The 26,437-nt window shown below is 38.9% G+C and overlaps 1 protein-coding gene and 1 non-coding gene across 10 annotated transcripts in view; both read left to right on the top strand.

The window, feature by feature from the left end:
* Positions 1-26,437, top strand: part of CHRM3 (cholinergic receptor muscarinic 3) — a 540,213-nt gene that overhangs the window by 398,833 nt on the left and 114,943 nt on the right. The window lies entirely within an intron of this gene.
* Positions 23,369-23,441, top strand: TRNAG-CCC (transfer RNA glycine (anticodon CCC)). Its single transcript has one exon. It is a non-coding gene; the product is annotated as a tRNA-Gly (tRNA).

Raw genomic sequence — 26,437 nt, 5'->3', positions numbered from 1 at the left:
TTCTCAATAATTCCATCCACTTTATCTTCCAGAATCCAGAATCACTGGCTCCAGAATCACTTGGGGTCCACCTCTTTCCTTTCATGTTAACAATTCATTTCTTTTGGTCAAATTCTGTCCATCCCTGGATCTCCTTTCCTCTTAAAAATTGCAGAAACCACACCCCAAATGTAATCATATTACTACCTCATTTTAAAAACTTATAGATTTTAGAGCACTCTGGTTTTATATGCACCAAGGCTCTGTAATAAATCACGTTAACTGCCCACTGTGAAAAACCCCACAGTACTTAGAAAGCACAGCTGACTTATGGCATTTTCTGATTTATTTGCTTTTATTTGACTATGTGTTGTTGCTTCTCAAATTTGATGGATATAAGTTTGTAGAGACCTAGATCCAAATGGGCTGTGGCACTAGGGAAGGGTCCCAGGCAGCATCCACGTTGTATATTCATGTGACTTGGTGACCTTCTGGCAATCTTAGCTTAATCAGTCAAGTGAAAAACATAATCTCAGTGAAACGTAAAAACATCTTTAACTGGGGATGTGAAGATATTAGCAGGAAATATGTGACTTCTTATGAAAATGCAATTCAGAAGAAAGTTAGGTGCCTGGATAAACATTTCAGTTCAGCTCAGTTCAGTTCAGTCGCTCAGTCATGTCTGACTCTTTGCGACCCCATGAACCACAGCATGCCAGGCCTCCCTGTCCATCACCAACTCCTGGAGTTCACCCAAACCTATGTCCATTGAGTCGGTGATGCCATCCAACCGTCTCATCCTCTGTCGTCCCCTTCTCCTCCTGCCCTCAATCTTTCCCAGCATCAGGGTCTTTTCAAATGAGTCAGCTCTGCGCATGAGGTGGCCAAAGTATTGGAGTTTCAGCTTCAGCATCAGTCCTTCCAATGAACACCCAGGACTCGTCTTCTTTAGGATGGACTGGTTGGATCTCCTTGCAGTCCAAGGGACTCTCAAGAGTCTTCTCCAACACCACAGTTCAAAAGCATCAATTCTTCGGCACTCAGCTTTCTTTATAGTCCAACTCTCACATCCATACATGACTACTGGAAAAACTATAGCCTTGACTAGACGGACCTTTGTGGACAAAGTAATGTCTCTGCTTTTTAATATGCTGTCTAGGTTGGTCATAACTTTCCTTCCAAGGAGTAAGCGTCTTTTAATTTCATGGCTGCAGTCACCATCTGCAGTGATTTTGGAGTCCAAAAAAATAAAGTCAGCCACTGTTTCCACTGTTTCCCCATCTATTTGCCATGAAGTGATGGGACTAGATGCCAAGATAAACATTTCAGCGGTCTCAAATTTAATGATTCAAAGATGTTTGCCTTGGGAGTTTTCTTCACTGTTTGGGTGGACACGGGACAGGACTGCAGGGGAGGTGACTGCCTAGGTGACCAAGAGAAAGCTAATTAAGGACAGTGGAAGGGTAGCAGGGTGATGACCACCACACCAGAAACTGTTGGATTTAAAATAACTAGTGTTGGTTGTACACCTGAAATTAATGAAATATTGTAAATCCACTAGACTTCAATAAAAACAAACTGAATTTTGTCAAACTGAGTAATAAAAAGAATCCAAACCTTTGTTCAGAGTCACACTTGTCCCCAAATGAAAGTAATTGTGTGAGTTTTATATCAATTTGTCATAACAGTGATATTCAAGTGAAATATATTTCCTTAAATTCACATTTCTCATGATGCTTCTTTTCAATGAATGAGTTGCCTAACCTCTTGATTTCAGAAGCATTTTAACCTCAGAAGCATTTAACACCACCTGTTCACCTTGACTTTATCCAATGTGGCATTCTCAGCATACCCTCCTGAATCTCTTCAATTCTAACTTCTCTGCCCATTCCCACCTTTGGACTTGCCTAATCTCTAGCCTAGATGATAGGAATCGCCTTCTAGTTGATCCATTTGCTGTAAGAACTACTTACTCCAAACTCTTCACACTGCCTCCAGGATTCTCTCCAAATAAGAAAAAAGAAAACATAGCAAATCTAATTCTAGAGAACCTCTACAGAAGCACTCACTTAAACAGATAAACAAATATGTATCAAAATGTTAATTTCAGTTTTATTTGCATCAGTACAGTTGGGTGACCTCACTGTCAATGTGGAAATAATGAAATTTGTTCTAGTGCATACACATTATAGACTAGCAAGCAGCAAACTTTTTTTGTAAAGGGTCAGTAGTAATATTATGGGCTTTTCAGGCCAAGGTTTGCTTTTATATCAAGAAAATAGCTATAGACAACATGTGAACAAGTGAGTCTAACTGTGTTCCAATAAAACTTTATGAAAACAGAGAGCTGTGCTAATTTGGCCCGTTAACCTATGGGCTGCCAATCCTGTTGTAGATTACCATGCAGATGTTAAGGACAGTGAGATTAATTTGCAAGTGCTAACAGGAAAGGATGTCCACAGTATGTGTGGTGTGGTGGTGTTAGTTGCCCAATGTGTCTGACTCTTTGCAACCCATGGACTGTAGTCTGCCAGGCTCCTCTGTCCATGGAATTTTCCAGGCAAGAATGCTGGAATGGGTTGCCATTACATTCTTCAGGGGACTGTCCGGACACAGGGATCGAACCTGGGTCTCCTGCATTGCAGGAAGATTCTTTACCATCTGATCCATCAGGGAAGCCCATAATTTAGCACGCTACAGATACATCCTCTTTGTTATCCTGTCTTTGTGGTTCTATTTTTGTTAAAAAGATAGATACATATCAGACAGAAGAAGATAAATACAACAGAGAAATAAATAAACTAGATGACACAGTATGTGTGAAAAAGAGAAATCCAGAAAATACCTACCAGATGTTACTACAAAATTCTCCTGAGATAGAATATATGTGAAGGCAAGGAAACTTTCCATTTTTATATATTGCATTTTAGTATATTCTGTATTATTTAAACTTTTACATGATTTACATATTGCATTCTTGTTATAGAAAAGCATTGAAATAATGAATTCTATTCCCAAATCTGATTCTATACTTCCAGTGTTCAAAGACCTTCTATTATTCTGCATCATCTGTAGTATAAACTCCAAGCAGTTCATCGGAGCATCAAAGGCAGTTCACGATGTGCCCAGGTGTCTGCTCTGGTCTCATCCTCCATCCTCCTGCCTCCTCTGCAAAATCTCCCTACTCCCAAGACTGCCCTGCCTCTTCAAGACTCCCTCACTTTACAGACCACTTCCCTTTCTCTAAATGACTTCTGCCTTGCTTCTCCTCCAGACAAACTCTTACTCATATTTCACAGCCCCACCTAGATGTCCCCTACTTTCACAGCTTTCCTGTCTTTTCAGGCAGAAGTTGCTCCCAACCTTTTATTTTAATGGACGCTTGGTTCCGTTTCCCATATCTGCTATTAGTTTATTATCATTTCTGAATCCCCACACTCAGCACAGAGCTCAGCACCCAGTATTTACTCATTACTATGCCGATGAAGACTTCGAGTTAAGGAAATGTTTCGAGTGTCTTAGTAATATAATATGGAGATTTTTCGATGAAATTTAAAATATTTCAAAAAGCCTACAACATAGACTCATATGACAAAATTTTTAAATATCCCCAACTAGAAAAGGGTTCTTCGTTAATGATCTGTAACAGAAAAGTACACATTGAAGTGTGCTTTAGGGCTTACGAGTTTTCAGCAGCATCTAAGCAACCAACATAAACAGAAGCTTTTTGCAGTATAAGTCAGACTGCACACTTTATTCTAAAATGTTAATTTTATGGCTATATTTGTAGTGAACATATTCAGCTGCAAGTGACAGAATATTAAGAACTTACTTGTCTCAAATATGAAATAGTCTAGAGGAAGGCAGGTGTGTTGATCTTGAATTAACTGCTCAATGCTAGACACCCTTTCCATTTTCTGCTATTTCTTATCACACTGGCTTTGTTCCCCATCCTGTTGATATGTTACATGGTTGCAAAGTGGCTACTCCACCACCAAGAATCACATCCACATTCAAGAAGAAATTAAACTATAAGAAAAAAGACCTTCCCTTCTTTGTCTTTTAATTCTGAAAGAGAAGTCTTTACTAACAGTCTTTACCTTTCATTTCATTTGGGCCCTTACTGAGGGCCATTCATATCAATCTAGTCAAGGGATGTGAGATGAAGATGATTAGTTTGAATCAGTCATGATTTAACCCTTAGACCCTAAGACCCTTTCCACCTATTATCTCTATATGTAAGGATTTTTTTTTAATTTAAACTTTTTATTTTATATTGCTATATCAGTTCAGTTCTGTCACCCAGTCTCTTTGAGACCCCATGGACTGCAGCATGCAAAGCTTCCCTGTCCATCACCAACTCCTGGAGCTTGCTCAAACTCATGTCCATTGAGTTAGTGATGCCATCCAACTATCTCATCCACTGTTGTTCCCATCTCCTCCTGCCTTCAATCTTTCCCAGCAATAGGGTCTTTTCCAAGGAGTCAGTTCTTCCCATCAGGTGGCCAAAGTATTAGAGCTTCAGCTTCAACATCAGTCCTTCCAATGAATATTCAGGATTGATTTCCTTTAGGATGGACTGGTTGGATCTCCTTTCAGTCCAAGGGACTCTCAAGAGTCTTCTCCAACACCACAGTTCAAAAGCATCAGTTCTTCAGCACTCAGCTTTCTTTATGGTTAAATTCTCACATTCATACATGACTACTGGAAAAACCATAGCTTTGACTAGACAGACCTTTGTTGGCAAAGTAATGTCTCTGCTTTTTAAAATACTGTCTAGATTGGTCATAACTTTTCTTCCAAGGAGCAAGCGTCTTTAAATTTCATGGCTGCATCTACCATCTGCAGTGATTTTGGAGCTCAAGAAAAAAAGTTCTGTCACTGTTTCCATTGTTTCCCCATTTATTTGCCATGAAGTGATGGGACCAGATGTCATGATCTTCATTTTTTGAATGTTGAGTTTTAAGCCAGCTTTTTCACTCTCCTCTTTCACTTTCATCAAGAGGCTCTTTAGTTCCTCTTCACTTTCTCACTTAAGGGTAGTGTCATCTGCATATCTGAGGTTATTGATATTTCTCCCAGCAATCTTGATTCCAGCTTGTGCTTCATCCAGCCCAGCATTTTGCATGATGTACTCTGCATATAAGTTAAGTAAGCAGGGTGACAATATTGGAGTGGAGCCAATTAGCATGTGTAGCCAATTAACATGGAGTATTAGCCAATTAGCAATGTTGTAATAGTTTCAGCTGCACAGCAAAGCAGCCCAGCCATACATATACATGAACCCATTCTCCCTCAAACTCCCCTCCCATCCAGGCTGCCACATAACATTGAGCAGAGTTTCCTAAGCAACACAGCAGATCCTCGTTGGTTATATCCATTTTAAATATAGAGTGTGTACATGTCAATCCCAAACTTCCTAAATTATCCTTTCTCCCTTTCTTTCCCCCAAGGGAACCATAAGTTCATTCTTGAAGTCTGTGAGTCTTTTTCTGTTTTGTAAATAAGTTCAGTTGTATCATTATTTTAGATCCCACATATAAGGGCTATCATATGTTATTTCTCCTTCTCTGACTTACTTCATTCATTATGACACTCACTAGGTCCATCCATGCTGCTGCAAATAGCATTATTTCATTCTTTTTAATGGCAGCATAGTATTCCATTATATATATGTACCACATCTTTATCCATTCATCTTGTCGGTGGACATTTAGGTTGCTTCTATGTCTTGGCTTCAGCATGTAAGGATTTTGTTAGAATGGAAGACAGAAGGAGGATGAGTCCTTACTAAACAAATAGCTACATCAGTGTTGCTTAGCCATCGTCAGATTGGTAGGTGATGGAACTAAAAAAAATACTAGAAAAAAATATCATGGAATTTACAGTTATACAATAGGATTCTAGTTTTGCTATTTAGCAGCTATGGGGACCTGAAGTAATTACTTAACTTCTCTGGACTTTTTGCTCTATATATAAAATAGGAGAGAATACTGTATGTGTTATGGGATTATTATGAGGGCTCTATCAAGGTGGCTTACCTCAAAGCCTGATGCAGTGTACCACATGGCTGTCATGCCAGCAATGCCAGGCCCCTTTATTAGTCTTGGCACAAGGATTGAACTTGGTAGATTCTTCTTTATCCTTGAGTTTCAGTCTCCATCTGAGTCCACTGGTGTAACTGTTCTTTGTATAGTCATGACTGTGTCAGGCTAGATATAAATTAGGTGCTTTTAAAGCACTAAATATATATTTAAATAGTCAAAGTAGAAATACCTTGGCAATGTGTTTATTTAAGGAGAGTGATGAGGTGCTCACAACACAGAGCAGTTCCTATGTTACTTAATTGTGAAAGCTAAATACCCTTTCAACATGGGGAGAAGAAAAATTTGTACAATCAGGATGTAAAAGAAGAAAATTTAATTTAGGAACCAATGCAAAATGAAGTATCTTTTGACTCTGAAGTCCTTAGATGACATAGCTTTGATTAAATGAAATGTTTTGTTCATCAACAAAGACAGACGTTCCATTAAATAAAATAATGAGTCTCAGGGATTGCTTTGCACTTCAGAATAGATAGTCTTGACCATCCAGGACTCTTCACCCATCCTTTCCTTCTGGCAACTTCTCCAAACACTGGGGATCCATTGCGTTGTAGAAGGATGTGGCTAAAGTCCCTCAATTTAGAAACAAGAATTATCTGATTTCCGCCCACCCGCCCCACACTGCCCTTGTTAGAAACCCTTCCTATAAAAAGGACCAGGAAGTTTTTCCCTTCACAGAGGAAAAATATACCATGCACCACCCAGAGAGTTCCCAACAGCTACTGTGGTACAGGGTGCTGAGACAGAAAGATTTGGGGAAGGGGAAATAACTTCCTTAAAGCTTAGTGTACAGTAGTTCTGGAGTGCTTCCTGCCAAAAAGAGGGAGTCAACTCCATGGAGGAAAAGGATTTTGGAAAAAAATCCAAAAATCAGAAAGTCTCCCATGTAGAAATTGGACTGTGTACACAGGGCGGGAAAGAGAGGGTGGAACAAACTGAGAGGGTAGCACTGACATACATACACTACCATGTGTAAAATGAACAGCCAGTGGGAAGCTGCTATATAGCAAGAGGAGCTCAGTTCAGTGATGACCTAAGGGGTGAGATGAGGGGGTGGGGGGACAGAGGCCTGAGAGGGAGGCGTCACTTATAGATGATGCACGTTGTTGTGCAGCAGAAACTAACAACTAACTAACATAACACTGTAAAGCAATTATCTTCCAGTGAAAAAAACAAAACCCTCCCATGCATTCATTATCTGGATTCTATCTTTTTGGAGCTCTACTGAACTGAACTTTCCAATAAGTGCTGTCTTATATCGCTCCCCTCATCTGACAGCCTTCCATATCTGTTCTAATTTGGGGTCACGGCTCTGGAGAAAGTTTATTTCTTTAGGCAAGTTTAAAAAAAAAGAATTCAGAATAGTTTTGAGAATTACTAAAATATCAAACAATAACTTTATCTTTGACACCCACATTAATAATCCAGTCACACTCTTCTATTTATTATTAAAGAAATACTTTGAAGCTTAAAAGTTTTCCTACTTACTTCTTCAGGAATATTTGAACTGCAGCCCTGCACAATTAAGTATTGCTCTCTGAAAAGTACTTATTTGGGAAACTCCAGGTACTCTTTTTATTTAATATAGTCATCTTTTTTGAAAGGGCAGGACTGTCTTGGACAAATGTTAAATTTCTACCCTGATAGGAGGGATTTTCTGTCTTCCAAACCTTACCTAAAAGAATCCTGCTGTGAATAAGGTTTAAAAACATGTATTATCTTTTGTAATATGAACAAAGAAGTGTCCTTAGTCTCCTGAAACATCAATAGAAAATTCAGTTCAGCTTTAACTTGTACTTTGAGAACTTACAAAATCTCTCAAAGTAGCAGTTACTATTTCCTTCGGCTGGCTGTATACATACAATACCTGTAGTATGTTTCATCAAGATTCCATTTAGGCTGCTTGGTGGAAGAAAGCACAAAGCATTGTGCAAAATGAATTATAGAATATCTTCACATAGTGGGAGAAACAAACATCTTGTGTATTGCACCTTGTCAGTACGTAATCAGTGGAAAGGTCAAACAGACTACCCTAGGGCAGAATTTGAGGAGAAGCAGCCTGAGGTTTAGGGCTACTGCTAGTGATAACAAAAAGGGTTTTAGTTCAGTACAGGTGAGTTATAAGAAGGGAGATTTCTAGGAAAGATTAGTTTGGCTGTAGTGCCCTGGTGAAACATCTCAACCTCAAGACACTTTTGCCTGGTATACTCAGGTATACACCTGAGGTCATAGCATGTTTAATGCATGTCTTAATAAGAGAAGTCTGATAAGCTTTTTGCATCTCTCTTTTGTGCTTGTTGTTTATTGTTTCTCCATTCATTTTCTTTCCACTGTCTTCTCTGTTAAAAGGGGCATCAAATGATGATTTGACCTCTGGAGATGTTTCTCCTGTTACTTCCATAGCAGCACAGTATAGGGCTAAAATCACAGACCGTGGAGTCAGACTCCTTGGGTTTGAATCTGGGTTCTAACTGTTACCAGCATTGTGCCTCAGTTTTCTCATCTGTAAAATTGGAATAATACTAATTCCTATCTTATAAAGTTGTTATAAAGATTACATGAATTAATGATTGTAAAGTCCTTAAAACATGTCTGAAACATATTAAACACCTATATAAGTATGTCCTAAATTAATTTTTAAAACATAGTACCTGTTTTTAAATAAGATAATAATATAAAGGATTGTTCAATGCATTCTAATTTCTCTCAATGTTGCTACTCAAAACTAGATGCCAAACTCCATATCTCTCTCACCCCCTGCCAGATAGATAAAATTTCACAAAATTTTATGAAAGGAAAGGAGGAGGAGAAGAAAGCAACACTCTGCCCTTGGGAAAGGATATACTAAATGAAGATCATGCCAGGGAACTAACTGTAGACCTAAATATAAAGCAGTACCTCCTTCATCTCAGAGCTGGAACAGTAATTCTCTCAACCGAAGTTTTTTGACTTTCTATAATGCACTGTACTATTTGCGTTCTAGAAAGGTTTGTTAAACAGATGTTTGTAAACAGTGGGAAAATAGAAGACATCTCTAGGAATAAATAAGAATTCCCCAAAAGGAAGTCATGCCAAACCAACATCATCATTTTTTTAGCAGAAGAAATTAGTAGAGTTAAACAGTGTGCATCTTGACTTCAGATGAGGATATCTTGACTACAGAAAGATATTTGATACAGTTTCTCTGGGTTCAGTGCTTGAAAAGAGTACAGATTGCTTAATAATACAAGGAGATGGATGATTAATTAGACCAATAATTATAAAAAACAAAACTAACATTATTTCATAAAACTTTTTTCTGGAAATTGTGCTTCATGGGGTGAGATAATTATAATCAACCTCAACAAAGACTTCAAGTAGACGGAACATTTACTCTATCAGGTTTAAGTCAGTAAACTTTAAGCCCCAAGTTTGGTGAGGCACAAAGTTTTTGTTAAGGAAATTGCAGGATAGGCTACACAGAGGTGAAAAAGACACAACCTTCTCCTATTTTTTGCACAGCTAGGTTATAAGGCTGACTAATGATTTATGCTATTTAGATGTAAATGAAGTGCAAAAAAAAAAAAAAGAAAACAAGCTTGTAGAGAGCCAGCTGTATTTTAGATTTTTATGTAAGACATTCGCAACAAACTTAAATTCCTCAAATAGTTAGAGGGTGTGTTTCTAGATACCTATATAATATGCCCTTGGCCAGTTTCTTTTCTTCAGGGGAACATAAGAAACACAGAACTGAGTCTGCTTTTGATGGTCCACATCGGTATTCTGCCTAAGAGCAGTGCAGCAAGCAAAGACTGTATCTAAACATTACTGGAATAGCCTCAAAACATAAAATTCCACAATGAGACTTGACATTATGCAAGTCTTTTAGAGTTCTATGTATTTGCAACCTTTACCAATTCCTGAAGTAATAAGTGACAAAAGTTTGCTATACACTGATTAGGCAGTACTTTTATTTATCCTGGGCTAAATTGACTTCTGAAATCTCCAAAGCATCACCTCACCACCCTCTCTCCATCTCCAGGTTTTAATAGCATCTGGCTATAAAAGTTCCATATTTACCCTTCCCATTCCTTTTTAACTCTGTGGACTTCCATCAGCTCCCTCTTCCACATTCATCTTGGCAGATGAGAATTTATACAGATTTAACAACCCCCTCCCAACTGTAGTCATTCCTACTCCTTTGCTCTGGCCCCACTCCAGTAACCTTATAGGATTCTCCCAGGGCAGTAACGAGGACCTCAAGTCCCTATGGTGAGGTGGATGGTTGTGAATTGTTGGTTTCCATACAGTGTTTTCCTGATAGCAGTGAGGGGATTTGGTTTGGGTTCAGAAATGACTTGGACGTTACCCACACGCAATCCTGTAATTCCTCTCCTTAGAGCCACAATTATAAGGGATGCCAGGTCCTATTCATTTTGGCCTTTTTTGTCCAACTTTTTCTTCTCTGATTATAAACACTTGCCGTGACCATATAAAGTCCTATCCTTAAAGGATACTCACTTATAGTTTCAGAAAGGTGATGTCTCCAAGTGCAGCTCCGTTTCTGCCCTTCTTCCTTCAAAAAGTGTAGACGAACAATAACTTCTTGTCACCTGTCGGAAGGAGGAGTGGACAGTTTTTCCTTTCCTTCTATTTACAGTGATCACTTATTAATCAATATTGATTTGCAAGTTTGTTTTTATTTTTTTTTATATTTTTAGAGACAGAATTAACTTACTAGTAACAATGCCTTATATAAATCATTTGAGCCTCGCTGTATCAATATCAGGAGTGGGTGCTAGGGGAGAGAGGGGCTAAGTTATCTCTAACATCTCTTCCAGCTCTATTTTTCAGTGATTTTCGTTATCTCTTTTTTCTTTTACTGCTTACTAGATTTGCATACCAAATTGTTAACTAAAACTGATCAGCATTGCACCCCACAGTCGTCTGGCATTCCCACTGTCTCCTCAGTCCCCTTGCTCTCTTTCCAATTTGCCATCTGTCCGTTTGCTGACTGGGCAGTATTTCTACCACCCTCGTGCCAGCTTTGCAACCTCGCAGCAAAGCTCGCAGCTCCTTATGCATGATATGAGGGTCTCAGTCTAAACAGAACCAGAGAGGCTGAGGGAAGCCTTCCAGCCCCTGCCAGTGTGATTGCTCCCCTGTAAACCGCATAGGACACATCCAACATCCTCTTGGCCCATGATTATAGATGAACCCCCTGTGACCTCATTTAGAACCTAATGAGTTGGGAAAAATAAAATCTAGTTATGTGACTTCTTCAAGTTAAATTCTGAGTTATAAAGCCTGCTTGATTTTAAATGGATTTTGGAATTTAGTTGAGATGAACATTTGAGGATGTAAAAATAGAAAAATAAATCACTTAAGCCCCTGGCTTTCTGTCCGCCTGCATGGAGACCACATAGCTTGTTTTCTTTGTTACAGTCTTACCCTGTCTCTATGTTCTTTGAGATGTTTGCTGTATTCCTCTGTCTTCTTTCAGCATAAGGTTTCTTTCTCTCTCTTTTTTTAATGTTTATGTAATTTCTTATTATCTCGGTGATACTTAGTGGATTTTTCATCTCATGTTTGCCTTGGATGATGATTTCTCCTGATCCCACGGGTATTATCCGAGATTGACAAGGATTAGTTCCTTCAGGAAGAAATGGGGGCTAAACTGATTATGGAACAACTGTCACCAAGAGCCTATAATTTTTATTTTAATCTTCATGGAAGAGTTTAGCTTGTAGATCCTTCCTACTTTGGCCCTTAGTAGCCTTTCCTATGCAAGGGAGTGCAAATATTTTCTTTGGGTTAAAATATATTTTAAAAAAATTATGTGTGTGTGTGTTTTTGTGTATGTATGTACATATGGATAAGTGATCTTAGATAGTAGGTCCATGGGCTTGCATGATATCAACTGATCTATTAATCATATTTTAAATATTATCTCAAGTTACTGATATACATTAAAGGATTCATCAGCTGCACCTTTAATCCATCTTCTGTTTCCTCTATGATAGCATTAGCCTGTACTACTCCTGATGTCCATTTAATTGTAGGAGGACTGTGCATTGCTATCGTCAAGATGAAGTCTGATTTCATTTATTTTTAAAATACATCCTAAGAGCCTTCTCGCCTTCATTTATGTATAGCTCATTATATTAACATTTTCTGCCCACTCTGCTAGGCTGTGCTATGGCAAAAGCAAATTGTAATTATTACCAATGCTTATAAAATACTATGTGCTGAGTGTCATTTTAAGTGCCTTATAGGTATTGCCTCATTTAATCCTCACAACATTCCTCTGGGACAGAAACTGTTATTAGGCAAGAGAGACAGAAGTATAGCCTCAAACAGCTTAGGGCATCATTTTCACAGTGGAAGTCAAGATAGGAACTGGGTAAACAGTGCAGGACAGGAGTTTGGAGAGCAGTAAGTCAGGTTGTGGAATATCTCTTAGCTAAAACAGTTTGAAGTTACACCAGGGCCTGGGTAGGTAGGTGCTTTTAAAGGACACTATGTAAGCAAATTCAGTGATGCAGATTTATTTTTCAGAAAGACCATTCTGGCTTAAATGCAGAGATGGTTCCATTTAAATGCAGAGGGGCCACACAGAAGGCAGGATAACTAATTAGTGGGCAATTGCAATAAACCAGAGGAAAAATGAAAAGGTTCAAACCTAGGGTATTGGCTTTTGTAAATAGAAGAATGGTACTAATTCATATAGAAAATGTGGGAAGACCAGGCAGGAAAGGAGAGATGGCAAGCTCAATTTTGTTTTTTTGTTTGTTTGTTTGTTTTTTGTTTTTTTTTTTAATATTGATTCAACAACTGTTTATTACAAATATGCTAGATATTAAGGATTATCCTTGGTACTAAATGGATAAGGAATACATGTAAATCCATGGCTAATTCATTTCAATGTATAACAAAAACTACTGTAATGATGTAAAGTAATTAGCCTCCAACTAATAAAAATTTAAAAAAATAAATAAATAAATAAATAAATGGATAAAAAAAACAATTCCAATTTTCTACAGTGAGTATTTTTGTTGTTGTTCTGTCATTAAGTAACATCTGACTCTTTGTGACTCCATGGCCTGCAGCACACCAGGCTCCTCAGTCCTTCACTGTCTCCCAGAGTTTGCTCAAATTCATGTCCATTGAGTCAGTAATGCCATCCAGCCATCTCACCCTCTGCAGCTCACTTCTCCTTTTGCCTTCAGTCTTTCCCGATATCAGGGTCTTTTCCAATGAATCAGCTCTTCACATCAGGTGACCAAAGTAAAAATGTTCAATAACCTGGATTCCTGAGAGAGAAGTCAAATAAGAGTAGGGAAAAGATCAATAGATTCAGCAATTCAGAGGTCTTGGTGACGTGAAGACAGGTCTGTGAGCGTCAAACAGCCCTAGACCGCAGTGTGAGCCGGCTGGCCCATGCTCAGAGGACGTGGGGACAGCACATCCTTCTAAGAAGGAACGTGATAACCAGCACAACTGGGTTCACACTATAACCCCATCACTTACAAGTGTCCTGGCTTAGGTGAGAACACACCTTTCCAGCAGTTTTCTGACCTGTGAAGCTAATACTGTGCATCTCAGGGAATACTTGGGGGATTAAATGTGCCAATGTAAATAAAAGGCTTTTACATATAAAATATATTATATGTGATATATGTCATATATCTATATGTAACATATTTTTATAACATTTTCTTTATTTTATGATATTTATAACAAATTTGTGACATATAAAGTCTATATTATATTTACATAGATGTATTTTTTTTTTATTAGTTGGAGGCTAATTACTTTACAATATTGTAGTGGTTTTTGTCATACATTGACAAGAATCAGCCATGGTTTTACATGTATTTCCCATCCCGATCCCCCCTCCCACCTCCCTCTACATAGATGTATTTAAAGTAATTTGTTAATGTGAATGGGTGTTACTTTTAACTGTAATTCTTAGATTAAATAGTTAAGTGTTTTTCTTCCTTTGAATCTCATGTTGGGAAAATATTTTAATATTAGAAAATCAACCAACCACTGAACTCCAGCAGCTAGACATTTTTTACATGTTTTATTTGAATGACCCCAAATGAAAATCTGTGTTAAATCACCAAAGAAGGATGAAACTTCATTTACATGCTATTTTAATTATTTGAAGAGATATTAAATATGTATTCTTTATGACAATTCTAGGTGATGTAACTGATAAACTCCAAAAACTCAGTGAATTACAACAGTGTTAACTTACATTACATTTATGCAAGAATCCACTTTGGATTTTTATGGTCAGCAGTCTCTTCCCTAAGCAATCCTTTGAGGATCATTGCATCCTCTGGGTTTATCATGTCTGCTATGGTTTCACAACCACTCTAAGGATGTCTCCATCACAACCACTGGGAGAAGGAAAAGAACATATAAGGCTGGGCGTGGGAGGGAGTGCTGTGGGCTGGTTTTGTAGTGATGCATATTGCTTCTGTCCATGTCCCGCTGATAGCGCTCAGACCTACCTATTAGGAAAGACACTGGAGAAAGTCATCTAGCTGTATGCTCAGAAGGAGAGAAACTGAATTTGGTAATAATTAGCCAGTGTATGCCTAGTATGTAAGCAATAAGAAATAAGGCATATATTTTTTCACTGTTATTAACCAGAATACCACTTTCCCAGCCACATTGAATAAATATGCAGTTAGTTCCATTTTAGTCTTCTGAGGATTACCTGAGATAATTCCTCATTAGTCTTCTGAGGATTACTTAAGATAAATCTCTTTTTTCTAGCCTGGCGATTGTGCAACTTAAACAGAGGCAAACACAAAATTATTAGCAGCAGAACTAAAAGTGGGAAGATCAGTTCTCTGACCTCTTGCACTGAATATTAGTTCCTAAATCGCGTTAACCTCCTAGAGCATAAACATGACAGAGCCAAGACCTGGCTTGTACCTCCAAATACAACTTTATTGACATCAGAGTCAGTTGGACGGTAGAGAGTCATCTATTCAGCAGTTATACCAAACAAGTTACTTTCTGAAAAGAACAGTTTAAAAGAAAACATGCAGTGAAATTATTCACAAACTGCTTTGTATAGTTTTTACTAGCAAAATTCCACATACGCACACTCACACAAAATAGACAAATATGTGCAGGAGTCTCTCCTGAAGAAAAGCTAGCAAGTCCTACAGCTTGTCAAGATCAATAGGTTTTCTTTAGAAGGGGCACATTTAGCAATTTTAGTAATATCATTAAAGATCTGCTGACAAGGAGCATTGTGTTGAGTGAATAATCTGAGAATCTCTGCATTTCTAGCAGCTGTAGAAATGTGATTGGTGGTATTTCAGTTTTTCTCATCAGTTATGTTTTTTGAGGTTCAAGGTAATGATACATTTTGCTGGCCATCCTGAGGCTTGCTTTGCTCTGGGAGATCTTAAACCAAATAGAAACTTGAATGTAATCTCTGCTAGTTCTGAGAATTTGAGGAGGGGGAAAAAAAAAAGAGTATTCCATTAGAATTCATTAGAATACAGATGCTAAGATGGTATGGAAAAGAGGGAATGGGTCTTTGTGAAGTTGGGTGAGGAGACAGGATTGAAAGTCTGTGGATTCAGATATGAAGATGAGAAAGTAATGGGGGTGCCAGAACCACATTGGGTGTGTGGGCAGGTACAGGAAGACCTTTAATAATGTGTGTGTGTGTGTGTGTGTGTGTGTGTGTGTTCAGTCTTTTTAAAAAAATGATTATTGAAGTATAGTTGATTTACCATGTTGTGTCAGTTTCAGGTATACAGCAAAGTGAATCAGTTATACATACGCAGGTATCCACTCTTCTTAGCATCTTTCCCCATGCAGGTCATGGCCGAGTATCAGTAGAGTTCCCTGTGCTATATGCATGAGTGCATGCTCAGACATTCAGTCGAGTCCAACTCTTTGCGACTCCGTTGGCTATGACCCTCCAGTATCCTCTGTTCATGGAATTTTCTTGGCGAGAATACTGGAGTGAGTTGCCATTTCTTCCTCTGGGAGATCTTCCCAAACCAGGGATCAAACTCGTCTCACTTATGTCTCCTGCATTGACAGGTGGGTTCTTTACCACTAGTGCCACCTGGGAAGCCTGTGCTATGGAGTAGATTCTTATTATTGTAGTTATCTGTTTTTTATGTAGTAGTGTGTATATGTCAATGTATTTAGTCTTTTAAATCCGACTCCACATACTGTTCTGAAGAAGAGGAAGAGGAAGGGTCCAGTGTAAAGAAGAAGCTCTTGGGTTTTCAAGATACAGAACAGGTTTTCTCACTTCCCCTTCCTTGCATCTCACTGTCACCGCTGTCCACAACTCTGGCTACTTTCCCACCTCTTTCACTGTGAGCTCCTTGGCCACTGCGTCATTAGGCTAGTAGAAAAAAAATCCTATTTTTTTCCTGTGCCCTTTTTTCTCCCTGATTTCCCCTACCAAGATCATGGAAGAAAAAAAAAAAAAAACCTGCTATTTATATGTGTGTTTATGTATTACTGAGTACCTGCTATGAACTAGGCATTATACCAGACACAAGAAAAATAGTGATGAACAGAAGTTTCTGCCCACTGAGAGCTTTCATTCTGTTCAGCAAAAAGCTTCTGAGATGCAGAATTAATATTCAGACATCAGCCAAAGAAAGCCTCGCTGCCTTCAGTTCAGTTCAGTCGCTCAGTCGTGTCTGACTCTTTGCGACCCCATGGACTGCAGCACCCCAGGCCTCCTTGTGCATCATCAACTCCTGGAGTTTATTCAAACTCATGTCCATTGAGTCAGTGATGCCATCCAACCATCTCATCCTCTGTCATCCCCTTCTCCTCCTGCCTCCTCCTGGTAAAACCTTCAAAAAGATAGAAATAAGAGTCACTTTCCTGCTCTCATGTAGATCCTAGTCAAAACAAACCGTGAGAAACTTTCACTAGCAACGTGTCTTTTAATATTCACAAGTGGGTGAGATCTTTTTTTATTTTTTACTCTTATTCAAATATATAACTTAGATGACTTCCAAATGCATTGTTCTCCCCTTGTTTATAGCAATTTGTTAAAACCAAAATGTGCTTGTATGAAACTATAGGATGTTAGGACTTGAATGAATTTTAGAGATGGTGGAATTCATGGCTCACAGGGAATACCTAGTTCTTTCCAAGAACACTCACATCGTGGGCCACAGGGTGAAGTCTAAAATCTGAGTGTTGTGCCCTGGGCATGAGGCTTGTTCATTAAACTGTAGCATTACTAGAGTCTTCAGTAAATTATGACATGCTTGAGTGACACAGCTATGATTGGCATTCTATAGCTAGACTTAGCCTGTGTTTGTGAATAGACAAGTTACAGATGCCATTAAATAGGAAATGACTATCCTTCATGATACAAGTATTAATAGGAAGGCAAATCCTGAACTTGCTGGCTGTTCTTCTCAGCTAGAGAGAGTTTGACTTGGCTCACAATTATTTTTCAGGACACACTACACATATGCTTTGGTCATTTCTCATCCTGTGTCTCATGCTTGGCTGTGTTTTAGAAATTTTAGAATATGAATTACTGAGCTTCCATAAAACAGTGCTTTCTTAAAAATTTTGCCTTGGAATTTTTTTAAAATTTTGCCTTAAAATCAATCTCCATTCTTAGAGATATTATAACATTGGTTTCTTAATTCACTAGGGATTACATCAGGATTGTTTCTTTCAGTGTGGTTTTATCTTCTGTTTCAAGAGATTAAAATTTTGTCTGCCTGTGGAAGAGGGGTTAATAAAATCATGATGATCTCACCATCTTTTGCTGGGATGGAGTCATGGGGAGGGTTCTAATGAAACCAGTGGGCTTTCTTTTGATGAGAATCACCTCTCAGATTTTTCACCACGTTATCACAATTCCAAAAAAGAGTGAAGGGGAACTTACCCATATTAGGCACTTTCTCAAAACTGATGGTAAGAAGCAAAATGATTCCAAGAGACATCCAAAATTTTACCTAACAGAAAAGGACATTCACATCGTGGGCCACAGGGTCAAGTCTAAAACCTGAGTGTTGTGCCCTGGACAGAAAAGTTAAACATATCAGATTGGAAATCATGGAGTGAAAACCCCTGTAAACACTCGTATCTTTTGAGCTTTTAAGCGTAAAAACATTTCCTCTACTAGGATTAAGCAAAGGAGCCTGAATGGTGGAACAGGCATATCCCCTTAGCTTTTTGAGGAGTTTAGGGAGTTATTACCACCTTCCAGGTTAGGAGTGAGCAAATGTATAACTTACAAGAAATGAAATGTAATTTCTCCTCCAATTACCTGCTGTCAGTTATTTAGGTCAGAACATTTTTCTCTTCTGTGTAGCCAATATTTCTACATGAAAAATATAGAGATTACGGTAAAATAAATGATACTCCAACTATTAGCTCTAACATTTTTGACAGGAAACAATACAGAATGTACAGGAAAATAAATGGAAAGCTAAGCATTTGCTGTAATGATGGTGTGTACATGGTTGAGGGAAAACCTTACAAGTGTAGCAAAGACTTTAGCATGAACTTGAGTTTTGTCTCACCTACTTAATAGCTTCTTCCTTTTTTATCACTTCCCCTTGGGCCGACCTGTCATTTGTATTAGATTGATTGTATGACTATCATATAACTCAAACAGATGTATCAGTAACATGCAAGGTTTCAGAATTTAGGGCCAAAGGAATTGTGACCAAGAATATGTTGTATACAATCTGTGTTTTGTCTTAATTACTGTCACTTGGGCACTTGATCCCTAATCTCTCTGTGTTTTTATTCTGCTACTAGTAAAATGTGAGAGTTGGACTCTACAAATCTGAAGGTTTCTTTCAGCTCTAGCTTGGTGGTTATAATTACCACCCTTTGAACAAGCAGTAGTGGTTCTATTTATTAATTTGCACACTTTTATAAGATATGAAGCCACTTCTAAGATGAATCAGTATTGCTACTAATACATTGCTGTGTCTCCATTTCATTTTTCTCTTCCATTCTATATTTTTAAGATGTTTCCGTTCATATCAATGAAATTAAACAGAAGAATGGCCACTATGTTGACCAGATAACAGTACTTAATTTGTTGTCACATCTCAGTAAATAACTAATATTGGATAGTTTCCAGTGAAGCTTATATTATCATTATCTGAGAACAGATTATTCATCTGTTCATTAGCTCACATTTACAAACTAACTGTTGATGTTCCAAACCTTTACAGTGTTATACTGGTCATTCGTAAGAGTGTACAATCATCTTTAATAATTATTTTATACTTTTTATGTGAAAAAAACAATTAATATCTTGCTGCAGCAACCATGTTTTTTTTAAAACCCCAAATTAAGGAAATATTAGCTTCTCTGATGTTAACTTATCCGCAGTTCTTTGATTTGATGGACAGCATTTTGAAAATGAACTGACATAAAGAGGTAGAAAATAAGGAATATTTTTATTGATGATCTTTAAGAATAGTTTTATTCAAGTAAATGGGTTTAATGAATACTTTTATTGCGGAATCTTGAAAGTCATTTTTCCTGAGATCCTCCAAGAGAATATATGCTGTTGACTAGGTGACTTTAATTTTTTTCACCAGGGGAGTTTAATTGCATCAGGAGTGACTGGAATAAGCACTGGAGGTTTCAGCCCCTTGTGTTGTGAGTTCGCACATCGGTTCTTAGAGGGTGTGTTCTGATTAATCATTTCTGAGGCTGATTTCATGCCTGCTGTCTGAGTTGGCTCTCATCCAGTCGTTTTTAATTGTCCAAGTACATGCTTATTGGAATCAGGCAGGAGAATAAAGACAAAGGCCTTTCTCTTAATTTCTTTGTTTATTTCCACCCTCTATAAAGTGCTTTAATAATGTATGATAATAATGGACTCCTTAAGTGGAGTTTACTGTAACGTAGAAATGAGGAAAACAGTGAAAAGGGTCCCAATTTTTACCAAAAGTTGATCCTTCTTGTGTTTTCAAGAGCAGCAGTTTTTTTTTATTTTTTTCAGATTTAGAAAAATTACACTTTGAAGGAACTGAAATGTTTGTTTATTTATCTGGCAGCACAGTAGATCTGACCAATTTGTCTTAGTCTGAGCTGAGTATAAATAAACTATTATTTCCACATGATAAGGTATAAGGGGAGTTTATGCTGGTATTTTTATGTTGACTGTGTTTGGTGACATTTGCATTCTGGCATGAGGAGCAGAAAAGAGACTTTTTTTATAGTCTTCTAGTTACGCATATTTTTTAAGTTCATCAGAGAAATGCAAATGCTGAAAATCCTAATGCTGTTGTAGTTTGTTTTAGGACATTTGTTAATACTACTGTTGCTTTGAACAAATAGGTATTAAGTATGCACCCAGATGGAACCTCATCTTTCTAGAAGAACATCTAAAGTTATATATATATATATATATATATTTAAGTTTTGATGTTTTTCCTCTTTCCTCTGTACTCTTTTTTTTCTATTAGAATTGAAGAAATAAAACTAGAATAAGATGAAGTAGAGGAAAGCAAAAAGCAATCACAGGGGTGAAGAAGTGTGAGGGAGTGGAAAACAGTGATTTTACCTGTATGTCACAGGGGAAAGAAAGTCATGACACATTTTTCAGAGATAGGGGTCTCACAATGAACAAACATCACAAGAAGTGCTTTCAGTGTAAGTTTCCAGTTATTCCATAAATAATGAACAGAGACTGGAAATCAGTTGTGTGGACTTGTGTACATTTTGGTGCACTTAGCTATTTGCTTTAGGCTCTTTTGTCTCCTGGCAGGGGTCCATGGTCAGATTACTTAGCTGATCCACCTCTTAGAGCCTTTCTCTCCATTGCTGCATTGATGAAAGGCATGTTCCCCATTTTCTTTCTTAGCATCCATCACTTCATACTGTAGTCTATTTCATTCACTGTTGTTTGTAAACCAAGTAAATGAATTCTTCAACTGCATAAGTATTTCCTCTCACATCACACTAATAGTTGTTGTAATGAAAGTAAGACAAAGAGGCCTGAATTTTACCTAAATAATTTGGTTTAAATATATGAAAATGGTTAGGCCTGTTGGAAGGAATACCTCAATTATGCGATAGGAACCTCTGTATATAGTAGGTGGCTGTTTTCAGTGTCTAGTGTGCAAAACAGCAGTAGCAGCTTGTATGATATGCCTCATTTCTTCCCTTGTGGGATCCATTTCCTTTTGCTACACAGCGTTTTAAAAGTTCTATGTTCAGTGCACTAGTCGACTAAGAGAGGGGCAACTAGGGCACATATAACAAATTGCTGCCTTGACTCTCTGCCTGATGCGCACACTTTAAAATTAAAAGGTCCAGACCCAAATTCCATATTCCCATAGCTCCAAACCTGCTCCTTCTGTCTTTGACACCTCTTTTTTTCCCGATTGCTCAGGTCTAAAACTTTGGGGTTATCCTACTTTTTCCTTTCTCTCCTATTGCTGTTGGTTCTCTCTTAAAAAAAAAAAAACCAGCCAATTCTACCAGCCCCACACCTATTTCCCAGTCCAGTTCACCATCAGCTCTCGTTTGAGTCATTTTAATCATCTTCTCCCTGTGCTCCCTGCTTCCATCTTGGAATACGCAGGTTTTTCCATATTCTCAATGTGGCAGCCAGCACAGTGCTTACACTTACATCCATTACATTCTCAACACCCTTAATCAAAGCTCTACATCAGCCTCTTCTCTCATCCAGAATAAAATCTAAACTCTGCTGGCCGCTGAGCGCCAGGTGAGGTGCCCCTGATGCTTCTCCAGTGTCACCTCCCACAACCTTCCTCTCCCCTCCCTGCCTGGCCCACACTGGCTTCATCTCTGTGTTCCCACACTGGCTCCATCTCTGTGTTCCCACACTGGCTTCATCTCTGTGTTCCCACACAGTACAGGTGCTCTCTGGGGGGCCGCCTGATATTACTGCTCCTAAGTTGTCATCATGCCTTGCTGTCTCTTCCCTTGGACCTCTTTCCACTATCAGGCTCTCAGAGAGGCCCCCTTGGGCAACTCCTAAATAAGTAGCTTTTCTCTACAAACAGGTCATTTTCTGCTGATTAACACCACAGATAGATATATAAAATAAATATATATTTTATTGGCCAGGTCCCCCTCCTGTTGCAGAATAGAAGCTTCCTGATGGCAAACCCTGTTTGTCAACCCCTGTTCCTAGCACATAGAACAGGGCCTCTCACACAGCAGATAGCCCATAAATAATTGTTAAATGAATGAATAATGCAAGGCAGAAATCTTACTCTGTACAGTGTCAAATGTTTCTCAATGCTGAACCTTCTTGGGGAGAAAAGTAGCTCTGTAAAATACCAAAGAACAGGAACCTCCTTGGCGGTCCAGTGGTTAGAAATTCACACTTCCACCATAGGGGACATGAGTTCAATCCCTGATTGGGGAACTGAGATCCCACATGCCATGCAGCATGGCCAAAAATAAATAAATACATTAAAAAATTAATAAAAATAAAAAACTACCAAAGAGCAAAGACTACTTTGCAAATCCTAACTGGCACATATCAGTAGGAACAGGGGGATTGTTACAGGCTTAGAAGTCGTTGAAGGCTTCACGGTCCAAATAAGACCAGGGTTCAGGCCAGGATAAAAGGCAGATGCAAGAATTAGATGCAAGTCAATGGAGAGATTGTTGATTATCTGCAAATGTCAGGGAGACAGCGGGAAATTCATTACTGGATTCTGAGGAATAGAAACCACAGATGCTTATGTCTATATCCTGGAGGTATTTTCAGTGGAGCCTCATTTGAAGCTATGGGAGTAGATGAGTATATAAAATTGAGAGTGTAGCTAAAGGAGGCAGAGACTGGACCTCAGAAAGTGGCTGTGTTTAACAGACAGGGTGAAGGGTTAAATCATGAAAGGCAAAACAGAAGAGAAGGCCAGATATGTTGAAAAGAAGCCAAATGATGAGGTGTCAAAGGAAGAGAAGATGTTAAAAGACAAAACCATTTCAAATATTGAAGAAAAGTCTAGTAGAAGCAGAACTCTTGGAAGGCCATTGGACTTAAAGCTTAAAAGGTCATGGGTAGACTGTGTGTGCCATTTAAGTAATGGACAGGGATGCAGGCTGGATGGGATGGGCTTCAGAGTGAGCATGTGGGACAGCTGGGTGGCTGGTACTGATATCAGGCTCAGGAATTTAGGCAGGAAAAGGACCGAGATATAAACATATTAGGAAGTGAGGGAACTATTCTTAGGAGGCGCAGGAGAGAAAGCCACCTTTCTTTGCCTGTTCCCAGGTCAGAGGAACCTCCTCACAGAATCCCTCAGCCCTTGGGATTAACCAGTTCCCTGGTGGTCCAGTGGTTGAGATACTGTACTCCCAATGCAGGGGGCACAGGTTCAAGTCCTGATCAGGGAACTAAGATCCCACATGCCATATGGCCCCAAAAAAGAAAAAAGAATATCTTAGCCCATCATCTTAGATAACCCACCAGTTCTGTTGTTATCTGGCCATACTATAGAAGATGCTCCACCACCTTTGTCCCTTTTAGTGACACAGGCCCCCTTGTAGGTATCTGGAGAAACAGTCCAACTGGGCTTACATTGACTTTTTGCCTTTTCTGCTTGACCATCTTTCCTAACATGACACATCCTATTGTATTAAGGTGAAAATACTGCTCAGCATGGCACTGTCCTAGAGAGAAAATAAGCGCTCTATAAAGTACAGAAGAGCATTCATTGCCTGGCAGCTTCCCACGAACCCATGAATTACTAGCGACAGAGCCAGATGAGCACATGTCAGAGATGAAACTGCATAAGGCGTCTGCAGAGCGCCACAGCTCGTTACGTGCCCTGAGAGTTGCCGTAAGAACACTGCTTATTGCTGGTCTTTTGAAAATGGGTTTTTATTTCTTGTTCACACCAGCTCTTTTATTTTTTTTCAACACTAGTGATATGTATAGGGATGTAGGCATAATATATTAGAACACCGAGCAATTGTTAATTGGGCTGGAGATAGGTAGTGAAGTAGAGAAGAGAACAGATAGACAATTAAGGCATTTTTTTCAAGATTTCCAGGTAAAGAGCACCCGTCTCCTATATTTTTCACTTCTCTTTCAAGTGGATGATCTCTAAAGAATAGCTAAGTAAGTTTCTGATGGAGCAGCTGGCAGGTTCCTGTAGGACCAGCTCACTGCTCGCTCCTGCCTGGTTTCCAGTGAGAAAACCCTCAGAAGAGGGAGGACATATCACTGTCATCTCTGCGTTCCTCACACCATTTAGCACAATGTCAGGCTCGCATTAGATGTTCAATGACTGTTTGCTGATTTCTCCATCTTACTTAATCACAGTAGGTTAGCGCCCGCAGTTCCTTGGAGATGATCAAGTTCAATGCTTCTCAGCTTTAACATGCATACTAATCAGCCAAGGATCTTTCTAACATGCAGCTCAGCTCCTGTGGGTCTGCGGTGAGGCCTGATTCTTCATTTCCCAGCAGCTCCTAGGGATGCTGCTACCACACTTTGCATAGCAGGGATCCATGGAGTGCATTTCCCACGGGGCCACCCACTCCTGTGGGTGGGCTGAAGGGACCCAGAGCCGCAAGATGATCGAAGTTCTTCTTCCTGAAGTGTCAAAGGTGGTTGAAGACAAATTGAACCATGACATTTTAAAAAAATATTTAGATGAAGATTTAATATGAAGCAGAATGCAAAATGTGATTAAGAAAACTTGTAAGAAAAAAAAATGTAAGCTGTTACAAAAATGTAAGACAAATGGAAGGGACTTTTTTTCACTTGAGAATTCTCTCTTCAGTTTACACTGCCAGCCGGCCTCCAGGGGATGCACTCTGACCAGATGGTCTTAGGGACACCTTAGTGGGAAAGTTTGAGAAGCACTAATATAATACTAATGAAGAAATAGGCCCCCAAGGAGGTTCACGTAGCTAGTTGGTTTAATAATAATAAATTTTATTTATTTTTAACTGAAGTATAGCTGATTTACAATGTTGTGTTAATTCTCATCGTACAGCAAAGTCATTCAGTTATACGTACATGGTGGTGGTGGTTTAGTGGCTAAGCCATGTCTGACTGTTGCGACCCATGGACTGTAACCTGCCTGCTTCCTCCATCCATGGGATTTTCCAGGCAAGAGTACTAGAGTGGGTTGCCATTTCCTTCTACAAGGGATCTTCCCGACCCAGGGATCGAACACCAGTCGCCTGTACTGCAGGCGGATTCTTTACCAACTAAGCCACCGGGGAAGTGGCTTTTTAACTGAAGTATAGTTGACTTACACTGTTGTGTTACACTGTGTGGCTAATTAACTCAGTTATACATATGTAAATGTATGTGTGTGTATATGTACATATGGTTTATATTCTTTTCAATTATGATTTATCACAGGATATTGAACATAGTTCCCTGGGCTATACAGTAACACCTTGTTGTTTGTCCATCCTACATAGTATAATAATAACTAACTTTTACTGGACTCTTACTACATATGAGCCATGCATTGTGTAGAAAACATATTGTATCACATTTAATATCAGGCTAGTTTTCTCAAGTCACTGTTGTTCCTATTTGTATCCGGGGAAACTGAGGCTTCAAGAAGCTGGATAATTTGCCCCAGAACTTATCTCAAAGTCCCTGTTGTCAAGGATGGTGTTTCAGAGCCTCCTGAATTACATTGAGCTGGGGCTAGAACCTGTCCAAGATGCCACAGAGAGGCTGGGATAAAGCAGACAGATGCACTTGGCATTGCTTAGTTTTTCTAGAGTGCCTTTGACAATTATGGAATGGTGTCTAGTAAGAGTCAGGATACTTATCCCTTCCTGTTTCTTTCATGATAACAGTAAGCAGATTAACTAGGTTTTCTGTTCAGTAACTGAGCCCTGGTTCTAGGCTCAGAGAAATCAGTACTTTCTCACTAATGTGTACTTTTCCTGCCAAGCAGCCTTCAGTGTTAAAGGAAAAGAGTGTCTATAATGAGCTTTTATAAATTGCATTACTAGATGACAGTTAATTGGTTTCATTCCTTATACAAATGGGATTAAAAGAGTAGTGCCCAGAGTACTATAAAGAGTGACTGCTCCTTCTGTGCATTTCAACTCAGCATTCTGGAAGCTATCCAGATTCATCATCTAGATTTTTCCATGCTTGGCATACTGCACCTTCCTTGTCTGTGGTAACAAGTATGCACTGAGCTCATCCTGGCTTTCCCAGTGGTTGTGTATGAATGCGAGAGTTGGACCATAAAGAAGGCTGAACACTGAAGAATTGATGGCCTTTGAGCTGTGGTGTTGGAAAAGACTCTTGAGAGTCCCTTGGACTAGAAGGAGATCAAACCAGTCAATCCTAAAGGAAATCAATCCTGAATATTCATTGGAAGGATTGATGCTGAAGCTGAAACTCC

Source organism: Odocoileus virginianus, chromosome 7 (assembly GCF_023699985.2).
Source record: "Odocoileus virginianus isolate 20LAN1187 ecotype Illinois chromosome 7, Ovbor_1.2, whole genome shotgun sequence".
Classification (NCBI taxonomy): Eukaryota; Metazoa; Chordata; class Mammalia; order Artiodactyla; family Cervidae; genus Odocoileus; species Odocoileus virginianus.
Note: the sequence above shows the minus strand (reverse complement) of the source record. Positions and strands in the feature narration are given on the sequence as shown.